The following is an 18,498-nucleotide window of genomic DNA, read 5'->3' on the forward strand; positions in this document are numbered from 1 at the left end:
GTGGCCCGTGCTTTCCAGGGGGCCTTTCCCTCCCCACCTGGAGCGGGTGCCCCGGCCTCCAGAGACCCATAGTTAGTGGTCACTAACGGCCACGGGCGCCCTGGGGAGCAGCTCAGGCACCAGGGACTAGCAGGGGCGTCTCTGGGGCTGGAGCGAGAGCACAGCAGGGAGGGCGTCTGCCTTGCACGCGGCCGACCCGGGTTCGGTCCCCGGCACCCCCGTGGGTCCCCCAAGCACCTCTGGGAGTAATTCCTGCATGTACCATCAGGAGGCGCCCCTGAGCCTGCCGGCTGCAGCCCCCAAAGCGAAGACACAACAAGACACGTGAGTCCCTGAAGCCCTGGGGGTTGTCTCCGGCCTCAGCTGGCGACGCTCAGGGCTTCTCCGGGCTCTGCCCTGGGACTCGCCCGCAGGTGCTGCCGGGATCAGAGGAGGTGCCGGGACCGGGTTCAGGCTGGCTGACGTCCGGGCAAAGGCCCTCCCCCCCGCGACACGCGGGCCCAGCGTCTTTGACGCTGATTTGAGACAGAGCAGCCCAGCGTAGCCCCAGTCCGCAGAGGCCTCGCAGAGGGGCGGGGGCACCCGAGATCACAGCGGGAAACAGGCGTCGCCTCCAGCGAGGGCCAAAACCCAGCACTCAGCTGCCCCGGGCACCCGGTGCCCATTAAGCGCTAAGGGCTGTCCCAGCCACCCCGGGTCCCGGCATGCGTGCGCTCGGCCCACACCCCCGGAGCACTTCCAGAGAGCAGAACAGCTGTGCACAAACGGTCCCTCCCTGGGGGTCCTCACGTAGCCGCCCACCTGGCCCTGCACCTCCTGGCTCCTGCTCCTGCTGCGTGGCCCCTGGGGGCCGGCTGAGGACGGGGTCACCAGGAGGGGTAATGGCTGTGATGTCATCATCCCCCACACCTGCCACCCGGTCCCCCGGGGAGCCTGAAATGAGCAGGAGGAGTCGGGGTACAGGGGTACGGGGCCTGTCCGGGAGCGAAGGGAATTCTGCCCGCGCCCGCCTGGCTCTGCAAAGCCAGGAGACGTTTATGCGCCCGGGTCCCCAGAAAGGTCGCCAGCGCTCTGTCGGGGTGACCCAGACCCCCGCTCCTGCCAGAGTGCCGGGAGCATGCCCACGCGTGCTCGGGCTGGGCTGCAAACCTCTGCGCCCCCTTCTCAGGGCTGCTCCGGGGCCCAGGAAGGGGCCAGTCGAGAGCCTGTTTGGGGAGACGAAGCGGGGCAGAGCTGAGTGTCCTGCAGGCAGTGGACAGGACCAAGGACGCTCATTCACTTGATAAGCACCCCGAGTGCTCCCCAGAGGCAGTAAGTCAACCTTTGCTTTTGGTTTTCGTTTGTTTTGGAGGTTTGGGCATTTGGAGTCACACCTGGGGATGATCAGGGCTGACTCCTGGCTCTGTGCTCAGGGATCACTCCTGGCTCTGTTTTCAGGGCTGACTCCTGGCTTTGTGCTCAGGGATCACTCCTGGCTTTGTGCTCAGGGCTGACTCCTGGCTCTGTGCTCAAGAATCACTCCTGGCTTTGTGCTCAGGGCTGACTCCCGGCTATGTGCTCAGGGCTCACTCCTGGCTCTGTGCTCAGGGATCACTCCTGGCAGGCTCAGGGGACCCTATGGGATGCCGGGGATCCAACCCAGGTCAGCTGTGTGCAAGGCTCAAAAAGGAGGACTTGACGTTTGGGGTCTTGTTCCCAAGTCTCCACTCCTCTGCCCACCTGCCCGTTCACCCACCCTCCCCTCACCGTTAGGCTTAAAGCAATGACGGGGCAGAGATGCAGTGGGTGGGGGGGGACCTGCCTTGCGTGCTCCACCTCCACCCTTGGCTCAAATCCCCGGGCCCACATACCTGGGCACCAGCAGGGTCACTCCTGAGCACAGAGCCCGGAGTCCCCCCAGCCCCGCCGCTTCCCTACGACCCCGTGTCCAGGAGACGCGCCCGAAGGCCCCTGCTCCTGGGATACGGGAAAGGCACACCCCGGACGACTCAGGCTGAAATGATTAATTTCCTGGTTTAATTATTTAATGGAAATTAATGAAAATGTGCAGGAGATCTCCAAGGAGGCTCCCGGCGATGGGCAGGGCCGGGCCTGCAAGCTGCGGGGAGCGCAGGGGAGTGGCCAGCAGAGTCAGCGCCCAGGGCCCTGGGGCGGCGCCCAGCTGGGTAGGGAGGGGCTCCCCGGTCCCTCCCTCCTGGCAGCCCCGGGCAGCCCCCTCCTCTCTGAACAAAGGCACAAACGCTGGGACAAGATGCCTCACCCAGGGGCTGGAGCGACAGCACAGCGGGGAGGGCGTTTGCTTCCATGCGGACGACCAGGGTTTGATTCCCAGCGTCCCATATGGTCCCCTGAGCACTGCCAGGAGCAATTCCTGAGTGCAGAGCCAGGAGTAACCCCTGAGCATCGCCGGGTGTGACCCAAAAAGAAAAAAAAAAGATGACTCACCCAGGTGACAAGTGTCATCTGTGCTTCCCAGTGAGAGAAGCAGAACGCGGGGGCCGGGCAGGGGGAGTGGGGAGGGCGCGTGCCGTGACGCGACACACCAGGTTCCATTCCTGGAACCACATATGGTCCCTGGGGCCTGCCGGGATGATCTCTGAGCACAGAGCCAGGAGTAAACCTGGGCACTGCCGGGAGTCTCACACACACACACACACACACACACACACACACACACACACACACCACACACACATGCACACACATACGCACACACGCACACACACATGCACACACATACACACACATACGCGCACACACATACACACGCATACGCACACATACCCATACACACATACACACATGCATACACACATAGACACACACACACAGCAGAATACAGAATATTTACAGCAAAATGTGGCAAGGGGGTGCTTTGGGTTTGGGTTTTTTTGCTGCTGCTTTGGGGCACACTGGCAGTGCTCAGAGCTTACTCAGTGATCACTCCTGACAGTGCTCAGGGACCATACCTGGTGCCAGGGCTCGACCCGGATAGATCATGTGTAAGGCAAGTGCCGACCCGCTAGGCTACCGCTCCAGCCCACAATTCATTCTTTCTGGTTGGGCACAGGGCCTCGGGTCACATCTGGTGTCGTTCAGGGGATGGTCCCGACACTGCTCCCCTGACTCTCAGAGGGCGTCCATGGTGCCCAGGGGGCCGCCCACAGAGCCTTCTCCCCGCCCACAGCTAATTCTAGTTTAGTCTGGTTTGGGGTCTGGGCCCCGCCTTCGGTGCTCCGGGGCTATTCCTGGCTGGGGGAGGTGGCCGCAGACAGTGCTCATGGGCCCGTCTGTGCGGCCAGCCGGGGACTCAGGCCAGGACTGAGGCTGCCACACCCCTGGAAAGGCGAGTGCCTCGCTTGCGTGATCGCTCGGGCCCACTGACCACTGCTCCTGACCACTGCTCCTGGCCCCGCGGCCTTTCTCCCGGTCTTGGCCTCTCAGCTTCCTGCAGCTGGTGGTGGCACTTCCCAGTCCCCGTGTCACGGTGGGAGTGGCCAGGCAGGCAGACCCTTGGACCCGCGTTCATTTCAGAGCTCATTTAAAGCACAGCGGGCAGGACCCTGGCCTTTATGGGGCTGGCCACAGTTTGATCCCCAGAGCCCCTGGAGCCCCCAGAGTGATCCCTGAGCACCGCTGGGTGTGACCCTCCAGATGAATTTTTTTTTTTTTTTTGCTTTTTGGGTCACACCCAGCGATGCTCAGGGGTTACTCCTGGCTTTGCACTCAGGAATTACTCCCTGCAGTGCTTGGGGGACCATATGGGATGCCGGGGATCGAACCGGGGTCGGCCGCGTGCAAGGCAAATGCCTACCCACTATGCTATCGCTCCAGCCCCAGATGAATTAATTTAACTAAATTTATCCCGCTGAGAAGGTCTCAGTCAAAATAGGTGATGGGACGGCTGGGGACGGGACAGAAGGGACGGGACAGAGGAGGCAAGAGACGCCCCCGCCTCAGGCCCCTCCCCTGTCGGGGGAGCGAACTCCTTAGCCACAGGAACGTGGACGGCAGGGACAGCCGCGGGGACAGGGAGCCTCCAGGTACGGTCCCGAGAGGCCCAACCAGCAGACACAGGTGACAGCAACCCAGCTGGAGTCCGGGTCCAAAGGCGCGCGCTGGACGAGGCCACTGGACCCTAGAGGTGAGCAGGAGGCGAGAGGCAGGACAAGCACAGCACAGTGAGGAGGCGTTTGCCTTGCACTCGGCCGACCTGGGTTCGATCCCCGGCATCCCATAGGGTCCCCTGAGCACTGCCAAGAGCATCTCCTGAGTGCAAAGCCAGGAGTAACTCCTGACTGTCGTTGGGTGGGGTCAAAAAACAGAAAACAAGATCAAACCAAGGCCAGGACACCGTAAACTGGACCGGCACCGAGGGACAGGCTGTCTGACGTCACGCGTGTGCAGAAGGAGAGGCTGGACACGGGGAGGGGCGTCTGCTTCAACCCGACAGGAAGCTTGGACTTCTTTTGTTTTTTTCTCATTTATTTAGTTACTTGGTGTTTGGGCCCCACGGGGCAATGTCTAGGAGTGACTCCTGGCTCTGAGCTCAGGCGTCACTCCTGGCGGTGCTCAGGGGACCCTCTGGGACGCCGGGGATCCAACCCGGGTCGGCCGTGCAGGACCATCGCTCCAGCCTCAAACCTGAACCTCTGAAGCATCGAGTCTGCGCATCTTTCACAGATCACACCCACCCCACAAGCGTGAGACTTAGTCCACGACACTCTCGAGGGTGAGCAAGCCAGAGGGCACCAAGGGTCCCCGCCCCCCCACACCCCGGGTGGAGCCCCTCGGGACACAGAAGAAACCAGGAGCCGAGGCTGGAGCCGTGCATGGCAGGAGCGCGCTGGCCTCACGCGCGGCCGGGCCGGGCCCCCGGCACCCAAGGGGCCCCTGAGCCCTCGAGAAGCGACCCCGGGGCCCAGAGCCGGGGGTAAGCCCTGAGCACGGCTGGGTGTGGCCCCAAGCCCCGAAGATTAAAAGGCATCTCTGGTTTATCTGGGGCAGAGAAGCTGCCCCTGGGGGCCGCATTCTGCAGGCCAGGCCGCCACCTGCGTCCCCCAGCCCGGGAAGGCCCCGCCCTGACTCTCCCCGGCCTGGGTCCGAGGGGCCCCTCAGTGTGGTGGGGAGGGAGCCCGCAGGGGCAGGGGCGGCAGCCTCAGCTGTTTACTGGCCTCGGGAGCTGATTGAAATGTGCCTGCGAGACCTGAGACCCAATGACCCGCTGACCGCGGCGTTGATGGGCTTTTAAAGAGACGCCGCTCGCCCGTGCAAGGGAAGTGAACCCGGCCTCACTCTCACCCTGCCCGAAGGTCCCCTGGCTTATGCATGAGCTCCTGAGCCCCAGACGCCCGGAGACCCCCGGGACCCCCGGGACCTGCACCCACCCTCCCTCCCGCCCTTGAGTGGGGGGTGGGGGCAGAAGGTTCTCAGGGCAGAGCCCCAAAGGTGAGAATGGAAATTTCCAGAATCTTGGGAGATCTCAACGTGGAGGGTGATGGGAGACTCAGGAGCTGGGCCACTCGGGGCTCCAGGCCTCCCGGCCCCACGCCTCACTCCTGCCCCGTCCCTCCCCCCTCGCCGCCTCTCCTGGCACTGGGCGCCCAGGACTCGGCCGCAGCCCTCAGCACAGTGCTCTGCTCTGGGGGCCGGGCCGGGCAGGGGGCTGATCTGGAGACTTATTTTTCTCGAATTAGACTTTGTGTTTGAGCACACCCAGCAGTGCTCCAGAGCTGCTCCTGGTCCTGTGCTCCTGAATCGCTCCTCACGGTGCTGGGGGGAGGCTGTGCAGCGTCAGCCGAGAGGGGTCCTGATCCCTGCCCGGGCGGTGGGTGCCGCCGACCCTCGCCACACAGGAGAGCCGAGACTCAGGGGGACAGAGCGGGACAGAGGGAGGAGGGCAGAGGGAGACAGAGGGAGGAGGGCAGAGGGAGACAGAGGGAGGAGGGCAGAGGGAGACAGAGGGAGGAGGGCAGAGGGAGACAGAGGGAGGAGGGCAGAGGGAGACAGAGGGAGGAGGGCAGAAGGGAGACAGAGGGAGGAGGGCAGAAGGGAGACAGAGGGAGGAGGGCAGAGGGAGACAGAGGGAGGAGGGCAGAGGGAGACAGAGGGAGGAGGGCAGAGGGAGACAGAGGGAGGAGGGCAGGAGGGAGACAGAGGGAGGAGGGCAGAGGGAGACAGAGGGAGGAGGGCAGGAGGGAGACAGAGGGAGGAGGGCAGGAGGGAGACAGAGGGAGGAGGGCAGGAGGGAGACAGAGGGAGGAGGGCAGAGGGAGACAGAGGGAGGAGGGCAGAGGGAGACAGAGGGAGGAGGGCAGAGGGGAGACAGAGGGAGGAGGGCAGAGGGAGACAGAGGGAGGAGGGCAGAGGGAGACAGAGGGAGGAGGGCAGAGGGAGACAGAGGGAGGAGGGCAGAGGGAGACAGAGGGAGGAGGGCAGAGGGAGACAGAGGGAGGAGGGCAGAGGGAGACAGAGGGAGGAGGGCAGAAGGGAGACAGAGGGAGGAGGGCAGAGGGAGACAGAGGGAGGAGGGCAGGAGGGAGACAGAGGGAGGAGGGCAGAGGGAGACAGAGGGAGGAGGGCAGGAGGGAGACAGAGGGAGGAGGGCAGAGGGAGACAGAGGGAGGAGGGCAGGAGGGAGACAGAGGGAGGAGGGCAGAGGGAGACAGAGGGAGGAGGGCAGGAGGGAGACAGAGGGAGGAGGGCAGGAGGGAGACAGAGGGAGGAGGGCAGAGGGAGGAGGGAAGGAGGGAGACAGAGGGAGGAGGGCAGAGGGAGACAGAGGGAGGAGGGCAGGAGGGAGACAGAGGGAGGAGGGCAGAGGGAGGAGGGCAGGAGGGAGACAGAGGGAGGAGGGCAGGAGGGAGACAGAGGGAGGAGGGCAGAGGGAGACAGAGGGAGGAGGGCACGAGGGAGACAGAGGGAGGAGGGCAGAGGGAGACAGAGGGAGGAGGGCAGAGCGGGATGCTGGGAATTGAACCCGGGTCGGCCGCATGCAAGGAAAATGCCCTCCCCGCTGGGCTATCGCTCCAGCCCCATGGGTCCCACCTGTAACTTCTGGCTTCGCATTATTATTCCTGGCCGTCTTGGGGGACCCTAGGGGGACACTGGGAATCAAACCCGGGTCGGCCACGTGCAAGGCCAGTGCCCACCTGCTGTGCTCTCTCTCCCCCTGATCCAGGAAAGTTAGCTTTTAAGAGGGGAAGGAGCCTCCTGGGGAGGCTGGAGAAAAGGAGGCTGGCGAGCTCGCCCACGTGGACGGGCATCAGCTCCGTGGCCTCCCAGCGGCCGGCTAACCAGCGCCCGGCAGCCCCACATGAGCCTGTTCTCCCTCATGCATATGCATGAATTCCCTGGAAACTTCTAGAATATGCATGAGCCCATTCTAATCTGGGCCCCTCTGGGCCTCCAACCAGGCCCCCAGCTCCCTCTGAAGCTGTTCTCCACCGGGCTGGGGGACCCGTCCCCACTGACCCGTCTGTCCCTGCAGTTCCCGCGCTCGGGGCCATCGGTTTGGGCACGATGGACATAACCAGGGCTAGTGTGGACGCTTCTTTTTTATTTTTTCGGGTCCCACCCGGCGATGCTCAGGGGTCACTCCTGGCTCATACACTCAGGAATCACCCCTGGCGGTGCTCAGGGGATCCTATGGTATGCTGGGATTTGAACCCGGGTCGGCCACATGCAAGGCAAACGCCCTCCCCGCTGTGCTATTGCTCCAGCCCCTGGATTCATGTTTGGACTTGGTGACGTGGGCGTGTGGGGAGGGACAGGGAGGACGTGGGGCAGCCCTGGCCATTGAGGTCCGTCACCGGGCTGAAAGCTGGAAAGAGAAATGAGAGAATCGGGCTCTTTGCTTTCGGGAAATGAGCTCCAGGCTCGGTTACCTTCCAAGGCCAGGGCTGGGTGTTGTAGTCGGAGGAAACAGCCGGAAACGAACGTTAGTTGGCCGAGAACCCGTCACAGAGACACTGTGGCATGTCATGCAGATCTTACAAAGATGTGTGTGTGTGTGTGTGTGTGTGTGTGTGTGTGTGTGTGTGTGTAACAACCTCTCAGACTTACGCTATTTAAAAAACAGCTAAGTTTTGGGCTGGAGCGATAGCACAGCGGGGAGGGCGTTTGCCTTGCAGGAGGCCGACCCGGGTTCAATTCCCAGCATCCCATGTGGTCCCCCGAGCACCGCCAGGAGTAATTCCTGAGTGCAGAGCCAGGAGTAACCCCTAGGCATCGCCAGGTGTGACCGAAAAAAAAAAAAAACACAGCTAAGTTTAGGACACTAACAATGATATACTCATCTGGTTGGTTTGGGGTTTGCTTGGGGCCACACCTGGCTGTGCCCAGGGGTTTCTCCTGACCCCGCACTCAGGGGTCGCTCCTGGCAGCTCAGGAGACCATATGGGGTGCCGGGGAGCAAATCTGGGTCGGCCTCAGGCAGGGCAAGCTCCCCTGCCCGCTGGGCTATTTCTCCAGCCCCAACACGGATTCACTCAGGTGGAGGAAAAAAGTGTGAACCTCCATGGGCTAGAGAGAGAGAACGGCAGGTAGGGGTTCGATCCCCGGCACCCCATAGGGTCGCCCAAGCCCCTCCAGGGGTGACCCCTGAGTACAAAGCCGAGAATAAGCCCTGAGCACTGCCAGACGTGGCCCCCAAACAAGTAAACAAAAAGAAGCCAAAAACAGAAGCGAAGGGGAGCATATTAAGGAAGAGAAGGCCAGGGCAGTCGTATAGCTGGGTACAGCGGGGAGGGCGTTTGCCTTGCACGCGGCCGACCCGGGTTCGATCCCAGCATCCCATAGGGTCCCCTGAGCGCCACCACGGGTAATTCCTGAGTGCAGAGCCAGGAGGAAGCCCTGTGGAGCGCCAGGTGTGACCCAAAAAGGAAAAAAAAAAAAAGTGGGGGAAGAGAAGAGAGACGGTGGGAGGGAGCAGGGCCAAAGAACCCGCCCGCCTCGCTCCCCCAGCTGGGCGCTGCCGGCTGCCCGGCCTCCCCTCCCTGTGCTGGGCTGTGCCATCCCAGAGGCCCCGGGAACTCCCACCCCTCAGTGCCCACCTTGCCCTCTGCCCGCTCCCTGGCCTTTGGGGGTGTCCCCAGGGTACCCCCAGGCGGGCATCTGTGCCTACGCAGGGGTGGGGGGTAGGCCCAGACCCAGCCGGACCACGCCAGAGACAGTGGTCACTGCCACCCCAGCCACCTCCCCATTGTTCCTCTACCAATTAGTAGGTGGCCTCCCCGTCGCTATAGCAACCGCCCCCAGGGCCTTTGTGGGTTCCAAGAGCCGCCTGGAAGGGGAGTGCTTCTCAGCCAGGCACCGCCCATGGCCTTTGTTGGCAGAGTGGCTCCACAGAGAGGCCCCCAAGCCAGCGGCCATGAATGTTCTAGAAGGTGCCACCGCAGCGGAGAGATCCCAGTGCTTTAGAAATCCCACAGTGGAGTCCAGGAGGACCCGAGGCCTGGGGACAGGCCAGACAAAGCCTTACTTTCCTCCTGCTCCCCAAGCTGCCCGGATTTAGGTATCGCCCACCTCAAATGGTGCCCCTGGGGCGGGGCTGGAAGACGCTGTCTCCAGTCGAGGGTCCCGCTGCCTCTGTCTGTCCACAGCGCAGGCTCCTGCACCGACCCCTGACTAGGCCCGGGGAGGCCGGCAGAGGCCGGGCCTGGCCTGTCAGTGTATTGATTGGGAGGGGGGTGGAGGGGCAGGATTGGCAGTCTCAGCTGGCCTGGGGGTTCGGCAGCTCCTCATTCTTTTGGGCTGTGTCTCTGCCGGCAAGAGAGATTCTTTTGGTTCTGTTTGGGTTTTGCTTTGTCTTTTGGTTTGGGACCCACAGCCAGCGGTGCCCGGGGCAGACTCCTGGCTCTGTGCTCAGGGTCACTCCTGGTGGGGCTCCGTTTGGCTCTGGGGACCCGAGGTCTGGGCCTCCCCTGCTGCACTAGCCCTCCAGCCCGCAGAAAGTACCTTCTCTGAAATCTAAATGCAATGGACGAGAAGCAGCAGAGGACGCCAAAGAGAGAATTAGAGAAACAGAAGATTCCTGGAAGGAAATCACCCACAAAACAGCACAGGAAGATGCAGAATATGCAGGAAATCTGGAAATCGGGGATAGAGCGGTGGCAGGTGTACAGATTTCTACTGATCTGTTGCCAGAGAGACTGACAAAGTGAAGTGTGTGTGTGTGTGTGTGTGTGTGTGTGTGTGTGTGTGTGTGTGTGTGTGTGTGTGTGGTGAGGGGGCTGTTGCGGCCAGCGTCGGGTGGGTGGAGAACTACTCTACAAGAAGCTTTAAGATACAGAGCTATGTAAACAGCACAGAAAAGTCGAAAATAAAGTTTGAAGAATGTGAGCCGATGAGAAGGCAAGTGTAGGACTATTGCTGCCATCAGACTAAGACATCGTTAAGATTTCTTACCTTACAGAGGTGCGATCTGCATGCAAACCATTGCAGACCTGGCTCTGCAGTAAACATCGGGCACTCGCATGTAATAATGCAGCAGGGAGGGCGCCTGCCTTGCATGCAGATGACGCAGGTCCAATCCCCGGCACCACCCACGGTCCCCCAGCCCAGCAGGAGTGAGCACCACCGGGTGTGGCCCCCAAACAAAATGAAAACAAAAAAGAAGCAAATATCTGCTCCAGAACTAAGGAAATGATTCTTCAAAAAAAAAGCCCTGTGGACCCCAAGCTGGTTGGCTCCACGCAGAAAGCCAAGAGGAGCCGGAGGCTCAGACTCCCACGGAAAAGTCTGACATATCCGTCAGAAAACTCGAGCTAATTAGTGTGGATAGAGAAAATTGGAACCATGTAATTAACAAACGTGACCTAGACGTACAGGGGGATTAAATACTCTTTCCAAACATCCATCTGACATTTAACAATGGAAGTTTCAACAAATACCCAAGAACTGGCATTCTACAGGCTTCCCCCTGCTGCTGGAGAGTGAAATGAGGCATCCGAGAGTGCGCGAGCTCGCAAGCATCCAGCTCAGTCACCCTGGAGATACGGCCTAATAAATAACACCAGGCGCGGGGGGCGAAGGACGGGGCCACATTCCCCAGCACGGGAGGACGCTCAGGCAGAAGAATAATGGGGAACACTCGCCGGCTGGCAATAGTAAAAATTAATCAAGTAAGCGCATGACACAGTGAGATGAATAAAAAAAAAAAAGGTAAAAATAAAAAGAACAGGGGGAAGGAAACCACAAAGACGATGGTCAGGGTGAAAGCACAGCAGGAGGACACCTGCCTCACCCACGGCCGACCGGGGTTCGATTCCCAGCATCCCATGTGGTCCCCCTAGCACAACTAGGAGTAATTCCTGAGTGCAGAGCCAGGAGTAATCCCTGAGCATCGCCGGGTGTGACCTGAAAAGCCAATAAAAAAAAAAAAGTCCGGGGTGAGCCCCTGCAGGACCAGGACTCGGGTCCCGCCAGCCCCCCAGGCGCTGCCAAGCCACACCTGACACCCACTTGCTCTGCGTGTCACGGGAGTTTACCCCCAACACCCAGGTGCTGGGGGATGTGGACTCAGGCTGGACCGAGGAATTGCTCTTTGCAGGAAAGGAAACTGGGTCCTGGGCCTGGCAGAGCTTTCGGCTCCGCCTCCCCACAGAGAAGGTTCAGGAGGAGAGCTGGGAAGACAAAGCAGAATTTATTTGGAAGGGGAAGGGGGGAGGGGGAGAGAGTCCCACGCGGGAGCGCGCAGCTCCTCCCAAGGCGGGGAGGGCCCCGTGCACCCAGCAGTGAAGTGTGAAGGTGTGAAGGCACCTTGGGGGGGGGGATGCGGGCGGCAAATGTACTTGATACAACACAACATACATGCTGCATGTGATACACACAAACACATAATACATACACATATATAATACACAGACACACAACAACATACCCACTACATGTAACATAAAATTACACACAGACACACACATACGAACATAGACACACAGACACATAACACATACAGTACACATTATATACATAACATGCAACATACACTACACATGTGCTATACAGCTCTCTCTCTCTCTCTGTCTCTCCCTCCCCCTCTCTCCCCTCTTTCCCCTGGCCCTGTGAGGCCTCGGTGAGGAGGTGACCGTCTGCAGGCTAGAACAGAAGCCACCTCCCAGACCCAGACCCCTCTGTCCCCAGGAGTCTAAGGGGTCCTGCTTCCTTGTCACCCACAGAAGTGCCCCAGGTACTGGGGGAGGCGGAAGCGAAGGCTGTGACTCAACTCCCCCCTCGCCCCCTTGGTGCCCCAGGCAGAGTGCGCCCCCCATCCTCCTTGCTTTTAGCTTAGATTTGACCTTGAGCCACTGGGGTAAGTAGGGCCTGACCCAGCAGACTGCCCTTCCCAGACAGAAGGGCCTCAGGGGTGCTGGGGTCCCCGAGTGGATGCAGTTCCCCTGGAATGGATGCAATTCCCCAAATGGATGCAGTTCCCTGGAATGGATGCAGTTCCCCTGGAATGTATGCAATTCCCCAAATGGATGCAGTTCCCTGGAATAGATACAGTTCCCTGGAATGGATGCAGTTCCCCTGGAATGTATGCAATTCCCCAAATGGATGCAGTTCCCTGGAATGGATGCAGTTCCTTGGAATAGATGCAGTTCCCCTGGAATGGATGCAATTCCCCAAATGGATGCAGTTCCCTGGAATGGATGCAGTTCCCCTGGAATAGATGCAGTTCCCTGGAATGGATGCAGTTCCCCAAATGGATGCAGTTCCCCAAATGAATGCAGTTCCCTGCCCACAGACCGAGAGCTGACAGGTGGCCATTTTCAGCCGCTCTCACACCCCAGCTGTGCCGCATCCCTGGCCAGACTCCACCACAGCCCGGCTGCGCTCCACAGACGTGCCAAACTGCCAGAAACTTCAATCCGTGGGGGTTTGGGGCTAAAATCTTCAGGTCCTCTCAGAGCCAGGGGCAGTGACTTCCCTCCACCTCCTGGAGGCCCCAGGGGCCACGCTCAGGCGCCTTGTAAGCTCTCTGCCCGGTTCCTATCTCGGCCCTGCCACGCTGACCTCCCCCTGGGAGCACACAGATGGGGCGGGAGGGGCGACGTGGACGCCAAACAGGCTGGATCACAAAGCATGAGACAGAAGCTCAGCCTCGGCGCAGTGACCTCACGCAGGGGCTTGATGTCCCCGCGGTGAGACACGGCAGTTTTCACAAATCTTCTTCCACTGAAGTATCTTTCGGATCATTCCATCAGCCTTTATATTATTTTATTTTATTTTTTGGTTTTGGTTTCAGGGCCACACCCGGCGATGCTCAGGGCTTCCTTGGCTGATGCCAAGTCAGCTGTGCGCGAGGCAGGCACCCTCTTGGCAGTTGGTTAGTGGCAACAAGCAATGCAAAATAAGTTATTTTGGGCCTGCTACAGGGGAAACTCGGGAGTGGGAGAGGGGGACAGGGGTGGAGGGCGGGGGGCCGTGTCGGGAAGGGTTGGAATGGTGACTGTTGTAGCGAATCAGCAAGAACAGCCCTGTACCTCACGGGGGGGGGGGAGGGGGGGTCGCTTCCTGCTCAGCGGCACACAGGGTCAGGGAACAGAGGCTGGCCCGGGGTCCTGCTGCTTCTGTGTTTGAATTCTGGCCTGGAACGCCCTGATCCCCCGACGCAGACACTGTAGGAAGCTTCACTGTTCCCGGCTGCAGCGAGCCTCCCTCGCGGGTTCTAGAAGTTTCTATCATATCCCCGTGCCTCTGATCCTGCCTTTGGAGGGAAGGTATCGCCAAGAGCAGAGCAGGGGACCCTGGGTGCGGGCGGGTCGCTCAGCACCCCCCAGTGGGGGGTCACTCAGCACCCCCGAGTGTGGGGGTCACTCAGCTCCCCCCAGTGGGGGGTCACTCAGCTCCCCCGAGTGTGGGGGTCACTCAGCTCCCCCGAGTGTGGGGGTCACCCATCAGCCCCGAGTGGAGTGGGTCACCCGTCACCTTCCCTCTCTGCAGCCCCTCGGGAGGTGGGAGCCTGCAGCTAGCTGACCCCAGCCCACCTGCTGTTTGCGCCAACCCAGGAAGCCGGGACCAGGGGGGCGCGGGGGGCAGGGCTGGTCTTGCCAGACCCTCCAGCCAGGTCCCCGCCAGAGCCCCTCTGCGGGCAGCGCGCACGGCAGGCCTGGCTCCGGCACTCAGGCTCCGCCTCCAGGCACGGGGACTCAGGGACTCGCCAGCCCGTGTTCTCACTCCAGCCTCTCGCTCCTGCAGCCTTGTTCCGGGCCAGATATTTCTGTGCAAACATGACTGGATCCCGGTACCGCGTTGGCTGCCCCCACAGTCCCTCGGCTTCTTGGCTAGTGGTGGAGACAGACCCCTCCGCGCCTTGGGAGTTTATAAATAGAGGGAAAGATACGAGCGCATACACACACGTACACGCACATGCATGCACACGCACACATACACACGCACACGCACACTTGCACACACGCACACATACATGCACACACGTACACGCACATGCACGCAAGCACGTACCCGCACATGCATGCACACACATACACACGCACACGCACACTTGCACACACGCACACATACATGCACACACGTACACGTGCAAGCATGCATACATATGCACATGTACATGCATACGCGCACATGTGCACATGCACGCACGCACACACATGCACACGCACACACGGGGACTTTAAAAGCAGGGACACGTGGCCCAGCCTCCAGAGTCCCCTGGGCCCAGCGGACGGTTCTGCGTCAGGAACTGCACACAGGCGCCTCCTCCCCCCATCCGCAGGGCCTCTGTCGCCGGCAGGCCTGGGTGGCCCTCGTGAGGTCGCGTCGGAGCACTTGTCCCGGAGCTTCTCTCTCTGCTGTCTCTCGGCCTGTTCCAGCCGGGACGCGGGAGCCCTCGGGCCAGGGGTGAGTGGGAGTCAATGACCGTCGGCAAACGCTTGCGGTTCCCAGTGACCAGAGCACAGGGCCACACCCGGACAGAGCCTGGCCCGGCACTCGCCGTGACCCGAGACGAGCAGGCAGGCGCGAGCAGAGGGGGAGACGGAGCGCGGCTGGCTCAGCACCCCAGCCTCGGTGAGGGGCTGCCCGGGGGGCCTGAGCCCTGCTTGGATCTGGAGGTGACTCAGCACAGCTCAGCCAGCACCCCCGGCCTCCAGCAGCGACTGGGAACTGCAAGAGCCCAGGGAGACCAGGCGACGCAGTTCACTGGCAAGTAAAAAGTGTCACCAGGGCTGGGGCGCTAGCACAGGGGGCAGGGCACTTGCTTTGCCAGCCCGGGTTCGATTCCCAGCATCCCGTACCGTCCCCTGAGCACCGCCAGGAGTGAGTCCTGGGAGCCGGGAGCAACCCCTGAACATCGCCGGGTGTGACCAAAAAAGAAAAAAAAATTGTTTAATTCTAGGGACAGACTTGTGGCTTCCCTGCTCTTTGGGTCTCTCTTCTGCGGGGGGGGGGGCACCCGCCCGGCTCAGGGACCCCCGGACTGTCCCTCCAGCCCCCACACCCAGGGGGCTCCACCTAGCAGTGCTCGGGACCCCCAGGCTTACACGTGGCAGTGCTGGGCGGCGTGTGCAGGGTGGGGTGGCCCCCAGCCCCTGACACGTGTCACTGGAGCCCACCCCGCCTCCCCCCAGCTGGGTGTGGCTTTGAATAATCCTGGCAGCAAATGGCGTTGCTGAGAAGCCCCAAAGCAGCTCCTGAACTTGAGTCATTTTCGTTCCTGGGATGGTTCTCAGTGGCTTGCCCAGCCTCCCCCCTGCCCGGCCCCCCGCAGAGGGCCACACCCCCGGCTCACCAGTGTGAAGATGCCCGAGCAGGCTGGGCCCAGACAGAGGGCGGTGCCCGCGCAGCACCTACCCCGGGCCCCTTCTGCCCCGCCAGCCAGCGCCCAGCTGGGAGGAAGCCCAGCGTCTGGGTGCTGAGGGTTCAGAGCTGTGGCTGGGCCCCCCACCCAGCCCTGCAGCCCCACCCAGCCCTTGCTGCCCGCCCCGGCTAGGCTCCCTGCTTCCCCCCCAGCTTCCTGCTCAGCCCCCCGCGGGCCCATAGCCGTTTCCCAGGGAAAATGTGTCCATCCGGAGTCGCGTCCCCCAGCCCCCCAGATAATCAATATTTGAGGCGGGCGCTGCCGGGCGGGGATTGGCTGGCTGCCCGTCGTTGCTAGGCAACGGGAAGCCTCCACGGCCCCCTCCTGCCCTGGGAGCTGAGTGTGGGGGCAGCCGCGGGGCTGCTCGGGGCTGTGGGCAGGATATGGGAATCCGGTGAGGAGAACCCACCCGCTGCTTTCAAGGCGCCAAGACACTTCCCTGCCCCCCCTTCAAGCAAACTGCCCCCTTAAGAATGTCTTCGGGGGCTGGAGATAGCACAGCGGGTAGGGCTGGGGCTTTTGCCTTGCACGTGACCGGCCAGGGTTTGATCCCCAGCATCCCATAGGGCCCCCCCCCCCAGCATCGCCAGGAGTAATTCCTGAGTGCATGAGCCAGGAGTGACCCCTGTGCATCGCCGGGTGTGACACACACAAAAATAATTTCTTCAAAAACCAAAAAAAAAAAAAAAAAGAAGGGGCTGGAACGATAGCACAGCGGGTAGGGCATTTGCCTTGCACACGGCCGATCCGGGTTCGAATCCCAGCATCCCATATGGTCCCCTGAGCACTGCCAGGGGTAATTCCTGAGTGAAGAGCCAGGAGTAACCCCTGTGCATCGCCAGGTGTGACCCAAAAACCAAAAAAAAAAAAAAAAATTTCTTTGTGTCACAGAGCACTTCCAGCGCCCACACAGAGCTCCTGGGATGAACATGCAGGGGCCATCGACCGTCCGTGGGGGACCACCCCCTCCCCCCCCCCCGCCCCCAGCTGGTTATATTTAAACAAATCCCCAGGTAACTTGAGATGCATTCCAAAGGGGAGGACTTTTTAAACAACAGGAAAGTGGAGCCAGAGGGATAGCACAGCGGGGAGGGCGTTTGCCTCGCGTGTGGCTGACCCCAGCATCACAGGGTCCCGAGAGCATCACCAGGAGTGATTCCTGAGTGCAGAGCCAGGAGGAGCCCCTGAGCATCACCAGTGTTGCCCTAATATTAAAAAAAAAAAAAAAAAAAACTGCTGGAAAAACAGTACGGTGAGGACGGGGCTTCCTCGGACGCGGGCTCGGTCCCCAGCACTACACATGGTCCCCGAGCCCCGCGAGAGCCAGCCGGGAGTCAGCCTTGAGCACCGCCAGGTGTGACCCACAAAGCCAAAAGGAGGAGAAGAGGGGCTGGAGCGAGAGCACAGCGGGGAGGGCGTTTGCCTTGCACGCGGCCGACCCGGGTTCGATTCCCAGCATCCCATAGGGTCCCCTGGCAGCACTGTAATTGCTTGGTATTGTGTCTGAGCTTCTTTCTTTCTTTCTTTCTTTCTTTCTTTCTTTCTTTCTTTCTTTCTTTCTTTCTTTCTTTCTTTCTTTCTTTCTTTCTTTCTTTCTTTCTTTCTTTCTTTCTTTCTTCTTTCTTTCTTTCTGTGCTTTGGGCCCCACCCAGTAATGCCCAGGGCTGACCCCTGGCTCTGCACTCAGGACTCACTCCTGGCGGTGCTCAGGGGACCCTCTGGGATGCCAGGGACAGAACCTGGGTCGGCCGCCTGCAAGGCAAACGCCCTCCCCGCTGTGCTGTCGCCCGGCCCCTGTTACTGACTTTATCACTTTCCGGGGCCTTGCGGGGAGGAGGCGAGGCGTGGGGCCACACCCAGAGTGCTCGGTGCTCTGTGCTCAGGAGGGCCTCTGGCTGTGATCAGGGGTATGCGCTGCTGGCGACTCCAGCTAGGGTGGCTAAGTGCCAGGCAGGGCCTGTTCCCTGACCCCACTCGAGGTTCAAGGGGAGTCAGTCCTGGGGCCGAGCCGTGTCCCCATGAGCATGGGGGGCCCAGGCCACCCTGTACAGGAGAACACTCCTCTCCCTCCTCCCTGAGTGGAACCCGGGCGGGAGGCCCCATCAGCAGGGCCGGGCGCTGCTGGCCTTGCACGTGGCCGGCCCGGATGCGATCCCCCGAGCACTGGGCCAGGAGTGATCCCCGAGCACTGCTGGGTATGGCCCCCCAAAACAAGACAAAACAAAAAGGAAATTAGCAGGAAGAACCTGAGCCGTCTGGTGTTTGGTTTGTTTATTTCTTTTCCTTTGGGGCCGCAGCCGGTGATGTTCGGGAGTTACTCCTGGCTCTGTGCTCAGATATCACTCCTGGTGGGCTTGGGGACCATGTGGGATGCTGGGAATCGAACCCTGGTCAGCTGTGTGCAAGGCAAACGCCCTCCCCGCTGTGGGGCGGAGGGCCCAGTGTCGGCCGTCCACCTCCCTGCAAGCACGGGAAAGGGCAGGCTCCGGGGCCAGGCAGAGGCCAAGGCCTTGCACACCCGTCGGTCCACTTAGCCCAGATTCCTCAGAGCAGCTGAGGGAGCCGCTTAGCGACCAAGAAAATCCACGTCCGTGATTAATCCCCGCGGTGGGCCCGGGGCCGCCATCGGTGGGGGCGCTGGCTGCTGGGGGGAGCTGCCCCTTCCGGAACGGGGACTC

Source organism: Sorex araneus, chromosome 3, assembly GCF_027595985.1.
Source record: "Sorex araneus isolate mSorAra2 chromosome 3, mSorAra2.pri, whole genome shotgun sequence".
In the NCBI taxonomy this organism is placed as follows: domain Eukaryota; kingdom Metazoa; phylum Chordata; class Mammalia; order Eulipotyphla; family Soricidae; genus Sorex; species Sorex araneus.